Source organism: Microcaecilia unicolor, chromosome 2 (genome assembly GCF_901765095.1).
Source record: "Microcaecilia unicolor chromosome 2, aMicUni1.1, whole genome shotgun sequence".
NCBI lineage: Eukaryota > Metazoa > Chordata > Amphibia > Gymnophiona > Siphonopidae > Microcaecilia > Microcaecilia unicolor.
Window position 1 is genome coordinate 62,168,253 of NC_044032.1, and position 18,428 is coordinate 62,186,680.

The following is an 18,428-nucleotide window of genomic DNA, read 5'->3' on the forward strand; positions in this document are numbered from 1 at the left end:
TGTTATGGTGAAAGACCTCTATGATATTTTGGGATGGTTCCTTTGACCTAGAATCTCACCCTTCCAGAAGTGTAGAAAAAGTCATTCATTAAACTGCAACATCTTCATCTGTTCTTAAGAGTGAGGGTAGCCTTGTAAAGCATGAAGGATTAATGTAATGCCTTTTTTGTGAGCTTACTTATTTATCTGAGGAAATATTAGTTTTATTCAAAGTGCTACTGCTCGAACACTGTTGATGAGGTCACAGAGGGATAGAGTTACCCACCTCCTTCAGGAGCTTGTATTATTTGTCAATTAAAGCAAGGATGAAATATAAGCTAACCTTGATGTTAATGCACTGAGATAACAGGGTCATTCCTATATGCAGGGTATTGCGGTACAAACCTGTACATTATTTAAGATGTAGCCAGGAGCCGGTGGTGGTTTCAACATGTAAGGTTTAGGACATGAGCCTCATCAGGAGCAGGCCCCACATTCCCCCTCATTCTATATAGTGCAACTTGAGGAGTTTGTGCAGATCTGGGTGTATTCTGATTAGCACGCAACTCAATTGGTTAACAAGCCAATCTGTGCCGATAATTTAACGTTAACAAGCAATTATTGGCACTAATTAGAATTTACACGCTTAAATTCTACTGCATGCATCTCAGAAGGGGGCATGGTAATGGGAGGAGCATGGGCAGGTTGTGAGCATTCCTAAAATTTACACGCAGTGTTATAGAATAACCCGTTCCATGCCTAAAGTTAGGCATGGCCATTTACACTAGTTTTTCATTGGTGTAAGTGACTGCGCCTAAATTTTAGTTGCGTGGATGGCACTATGTGTATTCTGTAAACTGCGCTTAACTTTAGGAATGGTTTATAGAATACATGTAGCTGTGTTTTCCATACACGCCAATTTTTTTTAGCATCAAATATAGTATCTAGTCCATTATGTTCACAACCATTAACAATTCATTTTGCAGACTAGATAGTATTCATCCATCTGTAGTGAAAGCTTTGAAAGTTCCTTTTTTGTCCGTTGATACTCAAATGGTTAATTCATCTTTGAGGAGGTATTTTACTAAAGCTTAGCTCAAGTTACCTTCAGCAGGGTCCATTTTATTCCTGTGGACCCTACTGAAGATAACTCGAGCTAAGCTTTAGTAAAAGACCCCCTCAATGAGGGGAGTTATATCACCTGATTTGAAAGTGGTAGCAGTCAAACATTTTGATCAAAAAATCCAAATTAGATCATACAATTATCGGTAATTAATGTCCTATTTGTTTATTGCCCTTTTTTTTGCAAAAGTGATTGAGAGAGTTGTGTTTGAGCAATTAGATGATTATCTTCAAGAACAGGGAATTTTGGATCAACAACAGTTTGGTGTCAGAAAAGATCATGATATGGAAACGATTTCTTTGTTGGATGGTGTCAAGACTGGTTTTGACAAAGGGAGAAAGTTTTTATTGATTACCTTGGATATTTCTGCAGCTTTTGACACTATCAATCATAACATTTTACTGAACCGGTTGCAGTTCGTTGGATTGGCTCGCACTGTATTATGTTGGTTTTGTTCTTTTTTTTAATCTGGTAGGAAATATTGTGTATTTAATGGATCAGAGAAATCTGAGTTTGTAGCATGGTTGACTGAGTTCCATGGAGTTCCACAGGGTTCCTGTCTGTAGTGCTTTTTAATCTTTTTCTTATACCATTATGCATATTATTGAAATGTTTTGGAGTGCAATACAAGTTGTACACCGATTATATTCAGTTTTTGTTGCCAATTGAAATTTCTTTTGAAGACACTTTTTTTTGCAAAGTTGCGATTGTGTCTTATGAAAATCAACGCAAATTGTTATTAGGTTTTACTGAGGTGGTTTGTACTAATGTATTTAACATGAATTCAATAGAATTCTGTATAATCCCTCTCCTGGCTAAATGACAGTGGCTTCCACTTTCCTTAAGAATTAATTGAATGATTTTGATGCTAACACACCCAACCTTTTATACTGATGTTCCATTGTATGTAATTAATTTTTCACTTTTATTCTCTTGTACTCTACCTTCATTCACAGTCGGTCAGCTTAGTTACCATTCTCACATTATTTATCTCAAGATTACTCACTTCACTGCTTTCACCTACGGTGAACCCTCATTGTGGAGTTCTCTTCCACTTCATCTAAGGACTAAGTCATCTGCATTTAAGATGTTTCTCTTTACATAGGCCTTTAATTAGCAGGTTGTTGTTCATGGTGGCTGATGATTGGCTCTGGACAGTGAGTCATAACCTTTTCTTTATCTAGTCTGGTCTATTTGTACTCCTTTCTTGCCTTTCATTCCTGTCTGTCTTGTGTCCCAGATTGTTCTAGCTGTTTAAGTATATTTTGATTACATTTTGCAACTTGCTGTGACTTGCAGAAGGCACAATAGAAAATTGTTTTTAATAAACAAATTAAATGTATGGAGAGAGAGAGAGAGAATATCTTCAAATACAATACAATTTGCTATAGTAGTGGTAAGATACAGAAATTTACCTCAATTGTTTTGGGTTCCAGTGGCTTGATTAAAGATTTCCAAGTGCACCTTGATATATTGCACTTGGGGACAATTCTATAATTTGGTGCCAATGTGTAGGCACCTGAAGGGCGCATTTAGCACCCATTGTTTAATGGTACTTAGATGCATCTAAGCTGTTATAGGACTAGCACAAACCTGCTTTGGCATGCCAAAAAGTTAGGCATGATCACTTAAGATGGGTCAGTGGCTGGTGTAAGTGGGCGTGCCTTAGTGCAAACAATCAATGATGCTACACCCATGTATTTGCTATAGCACTTAGGCGCTACCTTATGGAATATATGCGTGTCACTACCTATTTATTGGCATCAGTGTTGCACGCAAGTGGCATGTACTACTTGGTGCTCATTTTATAGAATTGCCATGTCTATGAATGCCAGTAGGCACACTGCAATGATAGACTAGCAGTAAATCTGAGAGATTGAGATTGTCTCTAATATGTCCCGGTATAGTAGTGTGCAGAATGAACTCTTTGGGGACACGTTACCCTTAGGAGTAAACCCAGATGTGTCTTTCATTGGGATACCTAGAAGTTGATTAAAGAGCAGAGTTGGAAGTAGTTTCCTACACCCCTGACAATTTAAGTTCAAGGGTATTTTGGGCATACCTGTGAGAATGACTTCGTGTGTCATAGATGCCACATGTTACTGCTGTTAAATAAGGAGAAAGTGGAATGAAAAAATGTAATACAGCCTTTATAAAGCACTTGAGTATTTTTTTGTAAGTTTGTGTAGCTATTCATTATTATAAGCAATAGTTGAAGGTGAATCCGGGGTAAACTTTGTTCTCCTTGTTGTTTTAAACAGCTTTGAGCTTTATAGGTAAGTTTCAAGTCTTATCTAAATACAAGCATCATAAAGCATCACAACTTTTGTTTATATCCTCATCTTTATTCCCTGAAGTTTAATAGAGACATATTACATCTTCATGGTAATCTTAACATTCCTATAAGTGATATTGATATCTTATTGTTGTAGGAGACTGGGCTATTGGAGTAATGTTCTAGCTGAACAGTATGGGCTGCCATTGTAATTATTTTTTATCATACAATACCCAGTCTCTCTAAAGAGTTTTTCTTCATATTTTCTTGTGCATTAAAAATTAATCTCTGTAGGTGAGCAGCTCATGTTTAGACTAAAATATTTCATAGGGGTGTACAGTGCTGAAAAAGTTTACTTTTGGTTAAAAAAAAAACAATTTGTGCCAAAGCTGCATTTTATCACTGCCGAGAGTGCAGCATGGGGTTGAAGGACAGGTGGTTGAATAGTAGCTAGCACTGGGGTTGGTAGTTTGCACACATGAAGCCGTCTGAGGTGGCATACTGTTCCCTCTCAAATGCCAGCATCACAAGATTAACTCTGCCAGTCCACAGGTTTTAAAACTGGTTGGGACGTGGTGCAGGTGTTTAGGAGGGAAAGATTTGATGGCAGGGCTAACATTTTGTTAATGCTCCATGGCATGGCGGCTTTTCTAATAGTGATTACCTGTTGGGCCCTTGGCCTAAAGGTGTTATTAACCTATAACAAAACCCTAAAAATGAGTAGAACATAGCTATGTATTTGTGGGGAACACTTAATCATAACTAACATTTTGAGTTTGGTATGTAGAAATCAGAATCTGGGTAGAAGTATTTACATAATGATAATTCAGCTGTTCTGTTAAATAACAACATAAGAATAGCTATACTAAGTCAGATCAGTGATCCTTCTAGCCCAGTATCTTGCTTCCAACAAAAGTACCTGGTAGAAACCCAGATAGTAGCAACATTCCATGCTACCAATCCCAGGGCAAGCAGTGGCTTCCCCCATGTCTATCTTAATAATGGAATATGGACTTTTTTCTCCAGAAACTTGTCCAAACTTTTTTTTAACCCCAGATACGCTGACTGCTATTACTACATCATCCGGCAACGAGTTCCAGAGCTTAACTGTTCTTTGAGTGAAAAAATATTTCCTCATATTTGTTTTAAAAGTATTTCCATGTAATTTCACTTAGTGTCCCCTGGTCTTTGTCTTTTTTGAAAGAGTGAAAAATTAATTCACTTTTACCCCTTCTACACCACTCAGGATTTTGTAGACCTCAATCATATCACCCCTCAGCTCTCTCTGTTTTCCAAGCTGTAGAGCCCTAATCTCTTTAACCTTTCTACTACTACTACTTATCATTTCTATAGCGCTACTAGACATACGCAGCGCTGTACACTTGAACATGAAGAGACAGTCCCTGCTTGACAGAGCTTACAATCTAATTAGGACAAACAGGACAAATAAGAGATAAGGGAATTACTAAGGTCAGGATGATAAAATAAGGGTACTGAACAATTGAGTAAGGGTTAGGAGTTAAAAGCAGCACCAAAAAGGTGGGCTTTTAGCCTAAATATGAAGATGGCCAGAGATGGAGCTTGACATACTGGCTCAGGAAGTCTATTCCAGGCATATGGTGCAGCAAGATAAAAGGAACGGAGTCTGGAGCTAGCAGTGGAGGAGAACGGTGCAGATAAGAGAGATTTACCCAGTGAACAGAGTTCCCTGGGAGGCGTGTAGAGAGAGATGAGAGTGGAGAGGTACTGAGGAGCTGCAGAGTGAGTGCACGTATAGGTCAATAGAAGGAGTTTGAACTGTATGCGGAAACGGATAGGGAGGCAGTGAAGTGAATTGAGTAGAGGGCGAATATGAGCATAGCGACGCTGGCTGAATAAAAGTCGTGCATCAGAATTTTGAACAGATTGAAGAGGAGAGAGATGGTTAAATGGGAGACCAGTGAGAAGCTGGAGTTGCAATAGTCTAAGCGAGAGGTGATAAGAGTGTGGATGAGGGTTCTGGTAGTGTGCTCAGAATGGAAAGGGCGAATTTTGGTGATAGGTGGTATTATAGAGAAAGAAACAGGTTTTAACAGTCTGCTGAATATGTGCAGAGAAGGAGAGGGAGGAGTCGAAGATGACCCCAAGGTTATGAGCTGATGGCGATAGGGAGGATGAGAGTGTTATCCACAGAAATAGAGAATGGGGGGAGGGGGGGGGAGGAGGAGAGGTTGGTTTTGGGGGAAAGATAAGAAGCTCAGCCTTGGTCATGTTTAGTTTCAGATGGCGGTGTGATATCCAGGCAGCAATGTCAGACAGGCAGGCTGATACTTTGGCCTGGATTCCTGCTCAGATTTCTGGTGTGGAGAGGTAGATCTGGGAGTCATCAGCGTAAAGATGATATTGAAAACCATGGGATGAGTACCAAGGGAAGAAGTATAGATGGAGAAAAGAAGAGGTCCCAGGACAGATCCCTGAAGTACACCAACTGACAGAGGAATAGAAGTGGAGGAGGATCCACCAGAGTATACACTAAAAGTACGATGGGAGAGATAAGAAGAAAACCAAGAAAGAACAGAACCCGGAAATCCAAGTGAGGACAGCATATCAAGGAGTAGGCTGTGATCAACAGTGTCAAAAGCAGCAGATAGCTTTGGCCAGGAAGGTCATTGGAGACTTTAGCAAGCGCTGTTTCAGTTGAATGAAGAGGGCAAAAGCCAGATTGAAATGGATCAAGTATAGCTTGAGATGAAAGAAAGTCAAGACAACGGCAGTGAACAGCATGTTCAAGTATCTTGGATAGGAAAGGGAGTAGGAAGTTGGGGCGATAGTTGGAAGGACAGGTAGGGTCCAATGAAGGGTTTTTAAAGAGTGGTGTGACTACGACATGTTTGAAGGCATCAGGAACAGTCGCAGTGGAAAGTGAAAGATTGAGGATATGACAGATAAAAGGGATGACAGTAGGAGAGGTAGTGTTAAGTAGATGGGTGGGAACAGGATCAGAGGAACAGGTAGTTAGTTTTGAGGAGGAAAGAAGATGTGCAGTTTCCTCTTCAGTAATTTCAGAAAAGGAAGTAGGGGTTGGAGGGTTGAGAAAATGCTTTAAGGGAAGGAGAGGTGGAGGTAACTTGTTTGAGAATTCAAGTTAAATCTTGTGAACCTTATCATGAAAGAACTCAGCCAGAGAGTCTGGGGGGAAAGTGAAGGGGGGGGGGGGGGGGGCTTGGAGGTGAAGGCACTTTGAGGAGAGAGTTCAATATGACAAAGAGATGTTGAGGGTTTGAGCCAAGAGAATTTGTCAACTGGATGTAATAGTCCTGTTTGACAAGTAAATGAGCAGACATGGAAGCAGGTCAGCAAGAATTTGAAATGTATTGTCATCATGGGCATGGGATTTCAGCCAAAGGCATTCGGCAGAGCGGGTACAAGAACGTAGGTAGCGGATTCTAGAGATCAGCCAAGGGTGGGGTTTGGTATGCCTTACAGAACGGGGAATGGGAGAAGCAAGAGTATCCAGAGCAGAGGAGAGAATAGTATTATAGGAAGAGACAGCCTCATTGACAGACTTGGATAACGTATGAGAGGCATTCCTTCCACTTTATCATTTTGGTTGCTCTTTTCTAATTCCACTATATCTTTTTTAAGATGAGAGATCACATCATGGAGCCATACAGAGGTATTGTAATATTCCTGGTCTTATTTACCATCCCTTTCCTAATAATTCCAAGCATCCTGTTTGCTTTTTTGGCTGCTGTCACACTGAGCAGCAGATTTCAGTGTATTGTCTACAGTGACACCTAGATCTTTTTCTTGGGTGCCAACTCCTAAGGTGGACCCTAGCATATGATTCGGATTATTCTTCCCAGTGTGCATCACTTTGCATTTGTCAACATTAAATTTCATCTGCCGTTTGGATGCCCGGTCTTCCTGCAATTTTTTCACAATCTGCATGTGTTTAGACAAATTTGAATAATTTTGTGTCACCTGCAAATTTATCATCTCACTTGTTCTGATTTCCAGATCATTTATGTTACATAGCACCAGTCCCAGTACAGATCCCTGCGGCACTCCACTATTCACCTTTTTCAATTCAGAAAAATGACCATTTAACCTGTTCCATTACACTCTTTCCCCCCTCCCCCTCCTCCCCTAGTATTTCCTGTTTCTGTGTGGTAAATAAGCCCTGGAGCCAGTTAGGTTTTCAGTATTGCCATAATGAAAATGCATGAGAGAGATTTGCATATACTGGTCTTCAGGTATAAATCTCATGCATGCTTATTGCCGATGTCCTGAAAATGAGTTCAGTTAGGCATGCCTCTATGATAGGGTTGGGAAGCACTGAGATAGACAAGACTTTACATGCTTGTGAGGAAACCAGCTATTTAGCAACAGAAAAAAAGCAAGGTTTGTCTTGTGAAAATAATGCTGCACCATGATTTTTGCTTTAAGAATGGCAGGCAGGTAAAGTAATGTAGAAAAGCGAGGTTTACTTTTAACTTGTATGTACATGACTGTACATAGCAAGAAAAAAGTTCAGCAATTTTTAAAGTCTTATTTATAATAAGGCACTGTATTAAAAAAATAAAAATAAAAAAGTGCTGATATGCAAGTTGGTAATATTTCTTTAGGCATAGATTGATGACAGCACGACTTCTATTAAACTTCATGCATACAGATTTCTCCAGGATGCTGTAACAGCTGAGAAGCATTCTGAATCTACTACTACTACTACTTAACATTTCTAGAGCGCTACTAGGGTTACGCAGCGCTGTACAATTTAACAAAGAGAGACAGTCCCTGCTCAAAGAGCTTACAATCTAATAGACAAGTGAACGGTCGGTTTGATAGGGGCAGTCAAATTGGGGCAGTCTGGATTCACTGAACGGTAAGGGTTAGGTGCCGAACGCAGCATTGAAGAGGTGGGCTTTAAGCAAAGACTGTCTACATCTTTTAGCATTTGTCATGTGAATATGTGTAAGTTATTCTCTTTTTATTGTATTCTTCCTCAGTGTGGTTATGAAAAGCATCCTAAGTTCAGTGCTAAAAGGGAAATTCTTTGATGCCTAAAATTCATTCCTTAACTCCACTCTACTAATGGCATACATTGTGACTATGTAAGTACCTTTTGCTTAGAGTGAGCCTGAACATTTGATTTCTTTTTGACATGATGAGATTCCAGATTACTAAACATTGGAGCGGTTGTATAACGGCACACACAGGACATTTTCAGTATTGAAGCTATTAGGAAATGTAGAATCGCTGAAGCATGCTACAGAATCAGATGATGTTTGGGGTATTGGCAAACTCAGGAAAAATTAATTATCCAAACTATATTTATATTCAATTACTGTTTATACTGAAGAGCATATTTAGTATTAGCCTTTAGGTTTTTTTTTTTGCATAAACCTTTTAATATTATAAGAAATACTTTAAGAAACAAAATCAAAACAAAGTAAACCAGAATTATAACCATATAAAGCCCACATCAATGGAGAACAGCTTGAGGTCATCACTTAGACTTGAAGAAAAAAGGTTCAGCATGGGCTAAACTGAATTAGAACCCAATTTAACTATCCCACCCACTTAATTAATCATAAAGCGTATGGGAACAGACTTAAAGATCTCAATACTGTGGAAGGAATGTGGCAGAGGGGGAGATGAGATGAGACGTTCAAATACCTACGCAGCATAAATGCACAGGAGGCGAGCTTCTTTCAATTGAAAAGAAGCTCTGGAACGAGAGGGCATAGGATGAAGGTGAAAGGGGATAGACTTGGGAGTAACCTGAGGAAACACTTCTTCATGGAAAGGGAGCTGAATTTGTAGAACAGCCTCCTAGTGGAGGTGGTGGAGATGAAAACTTTATCTGAATTTAAGAAAGTTTGGGACAAGTACATAGAAAATCTAAGAGAGTGATGGGGAGAGTAGATGGCATAGTTGGGCAGAATGCAAGGCCATATGGTCTTTATCTGTCTTCATGTTTTTATGTTTTTTTTAATTAAGTAGCCATTCCCTGTCCAACTAATGCTTTATCCTGCAAAAATGTTTCTAATTGTATAGCATCCACAAATACAGGTATTAGTCTTTATGAAGTATAGTAGTAGCAGATAACTAAGGCGGTTGCTGTAGTAATATTACAGATGCAGATCCTTATATCTATAGTGTTGTAAGATGGAAATATCAAATTGGATGAGTTCATTGGGCTTATAAATCACATAGAAAACAGAGTATAAGTACCTTCCTACTTGAAAGTCAATACCAGTTGTCACTCTGCTTCTCTTGTTTGTGTTTTTGGGGAACTGCTTTTATTATTGTACTGAAAAATGTTCTGGGACAGATATAGTAGCAGTTGCCCTCCATTCTTTTGGAACAAAACCACATACTGCTTGGTATTGAGACACCCAGTGTTTTATTTTTAAATGCCAGTGTTGCAGTTTAAAAAAAAAATCTATATATTAGGCACCAGTATCTGGACAGTGGCTAGTGCTGAACTTCCAGATAGCGAAGACCAACAACATTATTAATATATTGGCGATTTCAGTCTATCAGCTAAGCTATGTGGAAGATTTAGGAGGCAAGCTCTTTGTCTGAAGTTATCCATAGCAGATTGAATTTCACTGCTGTCTAGATAACTCTGGGGGCCACCCATTTTCTGCTACAGCATTATGCGGGATAGTGTTGGGGCAGTCACTAATGACTTTTATCTAAGAGGTAATGCTAAAAAATGCAGGGTCATGCATTTGGGCTGTAGAAACCCAAGAAAGCACTACCATATTGGGAGGGAGGGGGGGCGGGGTGAAATACTTTTCTGCAAGAAAGAAGATTGAGATATAAGTGTGATCATATCTGGTGATCTTAAGGTGGCCAAACAAGCAGAGAAAGCAATGGCAAATAACCAGAAGGGTGCGTGGGTACATAGGGAGAGGAATAGCCCACAGGAAAAAGGAGGTGATAATACCTCTGTATAAGTCTCTGGTGAGATCTCATTTAGAGTTATTAAGTGCTTTTGAATCAATGTCAGTTTATGGTGAGTCTGATAGTTGCTCTGAACTATTCTTGGTGTTGAGTCAGATAGCTAATCATTGATCAATTGGCATTTATAGCTGTTATTGTATCAGTCATTACATTGCCAATCTTCCACTTTTTCGCTGACCTTCAACCTTGCCAAAGTATGAAAGTCATAGTGTTATCATTTGAGCTTCCAAGGAAAGCTTAGGTTTGATCTCCAATACTGAGTGATTTGTTTTGGGGCAGTCCATGCTGTATTCTTTGCCTGCACCATAATTAGGAGGCATTAATTTTCTTCTTGACATGCTTTTTCACTATTTCCACTTTGCGTTCTTTGAATGGTAGTGAAAATACCATACCTTGAACAAGTCAAATCTTTGTATGTAAAGAAATATCTCTGCAATGGAAGATCTTGTCTAGGCCATCTATAGTTATTTTGCCAAGGGCAAGTCGTCGTCTGATTTCTTGGGTGCTTCTAATTTCATTATTGAGCCAAACAAGTTGTCTACTATTTTTGTTTCTTTTTTTATCTTTGTTGTTGTGATCTTTGTCTTTTTCACATTAAGATGCAAGCCCATTTTGGGCCTGTGTTTTTTGATGTTAATAAGCAGATGTTTCAAATCATCTTTACTTTCAGCTGCTTAACAAAAGTTGTTGATTCTTCCACCAATTTTTACACCTATTTTATTCATATAGTCCTGCTTTTGTGATTTGAATGGTGAAAGGTATGCTGTCTTGTACACCTTTTCTGATTTTAAACCATTCTGTTTCTCCTTGAGCCTTTGGAACTGGTGCTTTTTAATCTGTGTAAGCGCTACACTATCCACTGTTCTAGTATGTTCATGCCTCCTAATGTGGGCGTGAGGTGTTCATGATTTATGCAGTCAAAAGTCAAAGAAACACATGTTGATAGCCTTCAGGTGCTCCTATTTTGAAGACTCCATCTCACATCTGTGATTGTCTCTTGTTTCTCACTCTTTCCTGAATCCTCCTTTAACTTCAGGGAGCTTTCATTCCAGTAATTTTACAAGTCTTCACTGTCTTACCTTGAGTAGAGTCTTGCTGGGCTGTGGGATCAGAGTGATTTGTGTGATAATTTCCAATCACCTTTCTTCAATATTGGCATGAACACGGATCTTTTCTAGTCAGCTAGCCCAGTGGCGTACCTAGGGTAGTTGACACCCGGGGCCGGTCATTTTTTAACCCCCCCCCCCCCCAAAAAAAAAAAAAATCCAGTACTAGGCATGCCGAGAATACAAAACACTCAGGACCTTTAGAGCAATTCTACCATACCATAAGCAGTCATTTCTACGAGTCACACAAGGAAAAGGAAAGCATCTTAAACACTACAGTGAGCACTAGAACATCAATTCACCTATTGTAAAACGAAACCAAACAGAATAGTACAGATCGTAGATCCTGCACAGTCAATGCCAACTGAAAGCCATGTCTTTTTCACAAACACAGATACACCCTAATCCACTATAGGATAAGTAATCATAAACTTTCTATTTAGACAAAAATTAAACTGAACCCCCAATGCCAGACTCTGCATACAATGCAACACCACAGAAACAGAAACTGTCCCCTAGTACTGTGCAAAATATAAAGACAGCAGATGTAAATTTGAAAAAAACTAACAAGTACCAATCACCACTTTACAAATTAACAAATAGAAATAAAACAAATATAGAAAGTAAAATAATACCATTTTATTGGACTAATACATTTAGCTTTCAGAGGCCAAAACCTCCGTCCTCAGGTCAGTACAGTATAGTGCTGTTACAGTATCCTATCCTGACCTGAGGAAGGGGGTTTTGTTCTCCGAAAGTTAGTCAAAATGTATTAAAATTAGTCCAATAAAAAGATTACCTTGTTTACATGTTCTATTATAAACATTTATTAACACAGCTACAATACTACTTTATCCTAAAGCAAAAAACAAAAATATATATTTTATTTACAGTTTGTTGTCTCTGGTTTCTGCTTTCCTCATCTTCTTTTCACCATCTTCCTTTCATCCAGCATCTGTCTTCGTTCTCTGCCATCCAGTGTCAGCCCTCTCTGCTGTCCCCTCCATCCAATGTCTGCCCTCTCACCCTGCACCTTCCATCCACATCTGCCCTCTATCTCTGCCCCTTCCATTCACTGTCTGTCCTTTCCCTTCCATCCACTCCACTGTCTGCCCTTTCTCTCTGCCCCTTCAATCCACCATTTGCCCTCCCTCTCCCATCCATCCAGGATCTGCCCTCCCTCTCGCTCCCCCTTCCATCTAGGATCTGTCCCCTCTCTAACTGCCCCTTTTTTCAGCCCCCAGTTCCAGTCCCCTTCTCCCCTCCCCTTCTCCTGTCTGTGACCCCCACCCCAGTCCTCTTCTCCCCTCTGAACACCCCCACCCCAGTTCCCTTCTCCCGTCCCCTTCTCCCATCTGAGATCCCCAACCCAGTCCCCTTCTCCCCTCCCCCTCCCCTGTCTGAGATCCCCACCCCAGGCCCCTTCTCCCCTCCCCTTTTCCCCTCTGAACACCCCCACCCCAGTCCCCTTCTCCCCTCCCCTTTTTCCCTCTGAACACCCCCACCCGTCCCCTTCTCCCCTCCCCTTTTTCCCTCTGAACACCCCCACCCGTCCCCTTCTCCCCTCCCCTTCCTTCTCCCGTCTGAGATCCCCACTCCAGTCCCCTATTCCCCTCCCCTTCCCTTCTCCTGTCTGAGATCCCCACCCCAGTCCCCTTCTCCCTTTCGCCCCTCTCCTTCCCCACCTCAGTCCCGTTCTCACTACTGTCTGAATCGGCGAAGCAGCATCGCAGGCAGCGCCTCGTCTGCCCTGCTTGTAAAAATCAAATCTCCTTTTCCTCGTCTTGACGTCGATTCGGGCCTTCCAATCAATCACTATGTCCCGCCCGCCCTCGCGGAATTTACCTTAGAGGAGGGCGGGACATAGTGATTGATTGGAAGGCCCGAGTCGACGTCAAGACGAGGAGAAGGAGATTTGATTATTTTCACAAGCAGGGCAGGCGAGGCGCTGCGTGCGACGCTGCTTCGCCGATTTTTGTTTAAAGGAGGCGGTGGGAGCAGAGCACCCCCCACTGGCACCCGGGGCGGACCACCCCCACCGCCCCCCCTTGGTACGCCACTGAGCTAGCCATGATGATGCCTTTCAGATTTCCCAGCCGTCTTTCTAAATATTGTAACAGCTGCATCAGATTGCTGTAATATTTTAGTGGGAATGACATCAATTTTTAACACAGCTTGTAGCACACTTGAGGACATTTTTCTCCCTTTAACCATGGGGCCTATTTACAAAGCTACACTGAGACAGCATGTTAACACTATTTTAATGCCAATTAAGTTCCAAAGGTTTCATAACTAAATTTTTCAAAATAATTGGTGATGCTAAACAACTCAAGGTACCCCTTTTGGATGCAGTGAAAGAGTTTGCTCAGTACTGGGGGTACTTGAGTACCCATAGTACTGATAAGTATGAGGGAATTTACTAAATTGTGGTAAGCAAGTGGTCGGCTAATACATGGATTATGCTAGCGATGGTGCATTCCAAGTATAGGTCCACAATGTAATTTGGAGCAGATAGGCCCAATTGCTAACCCTTCTTCCCTACAGGTATCCCTTTTGTATTCTTCATTTCCTCGTATCTTCTTTGGATTCTTCCCGAGCAGGAGCAATGTGCAAATGCTTTCTGCATCCCTCCAAGGCTCCTGTGTACTTTATATATTTTTTCTGTTCTATAATTTTACAAGCAGAAAAGAGCTAGTTAAAGATTATAAAAGTATGTATATTCCTCTAGAGTGTGCAGAGAAGGTATTAATGGTGGTAGAATAGAGTGTGAATTGCAACAACCTTCATAGTTTGTTTCCCAAATTAGCCATGTTTTAGTTGAAAAGAATACCCATATAAAAAGGCAGATGCAGCTATATGTTGCCAGTTCTCAAAAAGAAAGCATAAGCGTAATCTCACTTTGAAAACTGATGCTTTATATTAATTCGGACATTTTCTATACCTGCTTTCGCAGGAAGCACATCATAGTGGTTTACAGGCTAACAAGAGACTAGAAAGGAGCTCCAAATACTTAACAAGATGGAAGAGTTGAAGATATCAAGATGCAAATGGGGCAGGGTCAGTTAAGGCCAGAAAAGGGGCTGGAAAAAGAGTTGCAGACATAGTTGATTACAACTCTCCTCCCTCCCTCATATGTTGTAGTTATCTATTTGGTCAACCATTTTGGTAGTATGTCTTGAATGTAGCCTTAAAATTCAAAATTACCAGGTAAAACACATGCCCTCGGACTTTGCAGCTTGGGAGGTAGTTTTATAACGGGGCGTCTAGGCTATGAGGATACATTGGTGCATATTTTGCACTTATTTTATAAAGACAATATACACGTTTGTGTGCCTTTATCAAATTATCCCGTTGGAAACTGACACATACTTTTACAGCTGCTCACGGCACGTTTGTGTGCCTTTATCAAATTATCCCGTTGGAAACTGACACATACTTTTACAGCTGCTCACGGCACGTTTGTGTGCCTTTATCAAATTATCCCGTTGGAAACTGACACATACTTTTACAGCTGCTCACGGCACGTTTGTGTGCCTTTATCAAATTATCCCGTTGGAAACTGACACATACTTTTACAGCTGCTCACGGCACGTTTGTGTGCATGTGCCATTAACAGCTCTATATATGTATTGCACAATACATCACTTAGGTGCCAATTCTGCCTCGTTTCCACCTATAGTGTGTTAAAGGAAGCACAATGATTTATGTGCATCAGCTTTTATAGCTACCTCAAGGATATGCAAGATCTATGTCTTCCCTTGTATGCTTGATGATAAAGATAGTCAGTCAACCATTTTAGTAGCCACTCTCTGGATTGACTCTATCCAGTTTATATCTTTTTGAAGGTGTGGTCTACAGAATTGCACTGTACTCTAATTCAGGTCTTACCATAGACTTATGCCTCTGTTTTCCTGCTGACTGTTCCTCTTCTCCCCAAGCACTTTTTTCAATTTTCCTATCTCCTTTTCTACTTGTTTGGCTATCTAGAGATCATTAGATATGATCACCCCTAGGTTCCTTGCTCTTTTTTCATGCTCAGAAAAATTTCACCCTCTATCTTGAACCAACACTTCCTTGGATATTTGAGCCCAAAAGCATGGACATTTTTTTTTTCTGCATGAAATCTTAGTTGCAAAACTGTAGACCGTCGCTGAAGCTTAGTCAGATCCCTCCTCATGTTTTCCATGCTTCTCAGGTGTGTGTGCTGTTGTAGACTTTGGTATTGTCCATAAAAAGGCCCATCTTTTCTGACAGCCTCTTGAAAAGAACCGGTCTTGTCGTGCACCATTAGTAATGCCCCTTTTATCAGCGTAAACTGTATGTACTACTGTTTCATGTTTCACCTTCACTTTCATCTTCATTTGTTATACCACAGATAGAGGTTTACAATATAATTCAGTAAATTAGGGCAGAGGGTAAGAAGAATCAAACTTTAGTCGCCCTGTGTTAAAATTAAAATTGTAACTACCCTCTCTTGCCTCCCAACTAGTTCTAATCCAATAAGTCACCTTTGGGCCCATGCCAAGGGTGCTAAGTTTATTTACTAGTCACCTGTGTAGCATCCATTCACTATCAAGTCTATGACGAAAGACAGTTTTGCAGGTGATCACGTTTGTGTTGCTGATAGCTGGAAGATAACTTAGATAGTGTAGACTGGAACAACTAGGCAGAATGATAAATTGCTCTTTACTGGCCAACACTTTGGTGATTATCCAGCTGTGGATGCTAGAGCCAGTGCATATGAACCCTCTGAGAAGAAATGGGCCTGCCTGGCCCCTGAGCTGGCTTGCTGACACAACTTTGTTGTCTGTGTGTACTGAGAGAAAGCTCCATGTGTTAGAGGGGAACAGCCAATATGATCATGACAGTTGGAGTGAGTCTCGATGGGGAATGTTTTTACTGGGTGACAGCTAGTAATCATTTATTTTCCCTGTTTTGAACAGATGTTGCAGTGTTTAAATTCTGTGTAGACAATTAGAATAAATTATTTTGCACCTCGTGTAATGGAGCAGTTTTTGACTGTTCATTAATTTCGGTCCGTTCCACATGATTAATAGCTTGTCCAGTGTTTTGTTATAAATAGATTTTGTTCAGTGCTTTCCTTCATTTACTTTGCAAGTCATTAATGCTTTTACTCAAATAGTATATTTTTAGCTATATACAGTCATCGTACTGCTAGTTGTTTTGACATATTTTGCAGTATATTGTCTACTATCTCCTTTTCTGTGTACCTTTTTTTAAGCACCAATCGTATCTGCAACATCAGATTTGGGACATCCTTGGCTTTTATGAACATCTTTCCTCCTCCTGTTAAATGTTATTCCTAGCCTACATTTCTAGTTTCTCCAAATATATTTTACATATTGTATTCCTAATAAGAACGTGTTAAGCATTCAAATTGGATTAACTGCCTTTACATTTAATAGTCCATTATGGAGTACAATAAAACAAATGTAGCTTAAAATATTCAAATTTGACAATTTAAATACAACACACTGCTTTGTGCCCCTATAAACACTAGTTACCCTGATCACGGTTGCGGTAAACAATCTAGCATTCCTACCTGTCTAATTTTACTGAAATACTTGATTAAAAAGCCAAGATTTGATGTATCTCCTGAAGGAGAGAGAGAGAGAGAGAGAAATGGATTCAAGCCTAATCCTCATTTTAGAAGCAAAGAATTACAGACTACTGTTGCAAACAATTGAAACACTTTCTGCCTGGTACTCACTGAAGTAGCTTAAAGATGGTGCATTTCAGCGGAGGCTAGTTTAAGAACCTGAGAACTCTAGTAGGCTTGTATTGTCTTTAACAAGTTCCTCAAATATTGGTACATTATTTCGTTCGATGGCCTTAAAAGTGAAATCAGCAACTTGGAACTACACTCTACAGCTGACTGTAAGCCAGAATTGGGTTGACATCACTGTAAAGAGCATGTAGCGTTCAATATGGTCAATTCTTCCATTCTGTCTACCTTCCCATTCTGAAGTCTTCTTGCCCAGAGCACCACTTGGGTTTGTATTAATATGTGTCCGTTTGGTAATATCGTCATGTATTTTGGTTGACACTCAACACAGAATCATCCAGATATGCTTATAGTTAAGACCTTCTTTCTGGTCTTGTTTACTGCGTTTTGGGTCTTTATTTTTGCCAGAAATGACTGCATTTGTCATCCAGATTGATGATTTGTCCATTCTTAATAAGTACATAAGTAATGCCACACTGGGAAAAGACCAAGGGTCCATCGAGCCCAGCATCCTGTCCACGACAGCGGCCAATCCAGGCCAAGGGCACCTGGCGAGCTTCCCAAACATACAAACATTCTATACATGTTATTCCTGGAATTGTGGATTTTTCCCAAGTCCATTCAGCAGTGGTTTATGGACTTGTCCTTTAGGAAACCGTCCAATTGTTGTAATGTCATGAAAGGTTTGAATAGAATCTTTGTTTTGATTACTACTGCTATTTTAAATCCCAGTAGTACTGCCTTGGAACCTTTTATAGTCTAGCTAGTCTTCATCAGACTATTTCTTAGCTACTTAATATATAACTGTTAACTTGTGACATACAGCAGTGTATGGAATGAATCTTAAGTAAGAATGCAATTATGATAACAAATATGCATTTATAAAGTTCTTTCTGTTCTCAGGAAGGTCAAGTTCATTTGGTTTCTATTTTGGTGCTTGGACAAAATCATTTATTGTTGGGAGTTGACGTTGCTTTCTAAGGACTCGCTCTGTATGTTGATGTTGGTATATTGGTGGATCACTTCCAGTGTATACTGCACTGATACTCTCTTCTTTTGAAACACAGAAATAGAGAAACTGCTGCTAGAAAAGAACTACAAAGAACATTTACTCTCTGTCTATTTTTAATAGGCTGGTGCATAGTCTACCCCAGGGCTTCCCAAGTTGGTCCTGGAGTATAACCCCATGCCAGTCAGGTTTTTAGGATATCCACAATAAATATGCATACTATGCTAATCAAGGTT

General features: G+C 40.2%; 1 protein-coding gene across 2 annotated transcripts in view; it reads left to right on the top strand.

Moving 5' to 3' along the window:
- The window catches only part of NEDD4L (NEDD4 like E3 ubiquitin protein ligase), a 757,870-nt gene that overhangs the window by 22,218 nt on the left and 717,224 nt on the right, over positions 1–18,428 (top strand). The window lies entirely within an intron of this gene.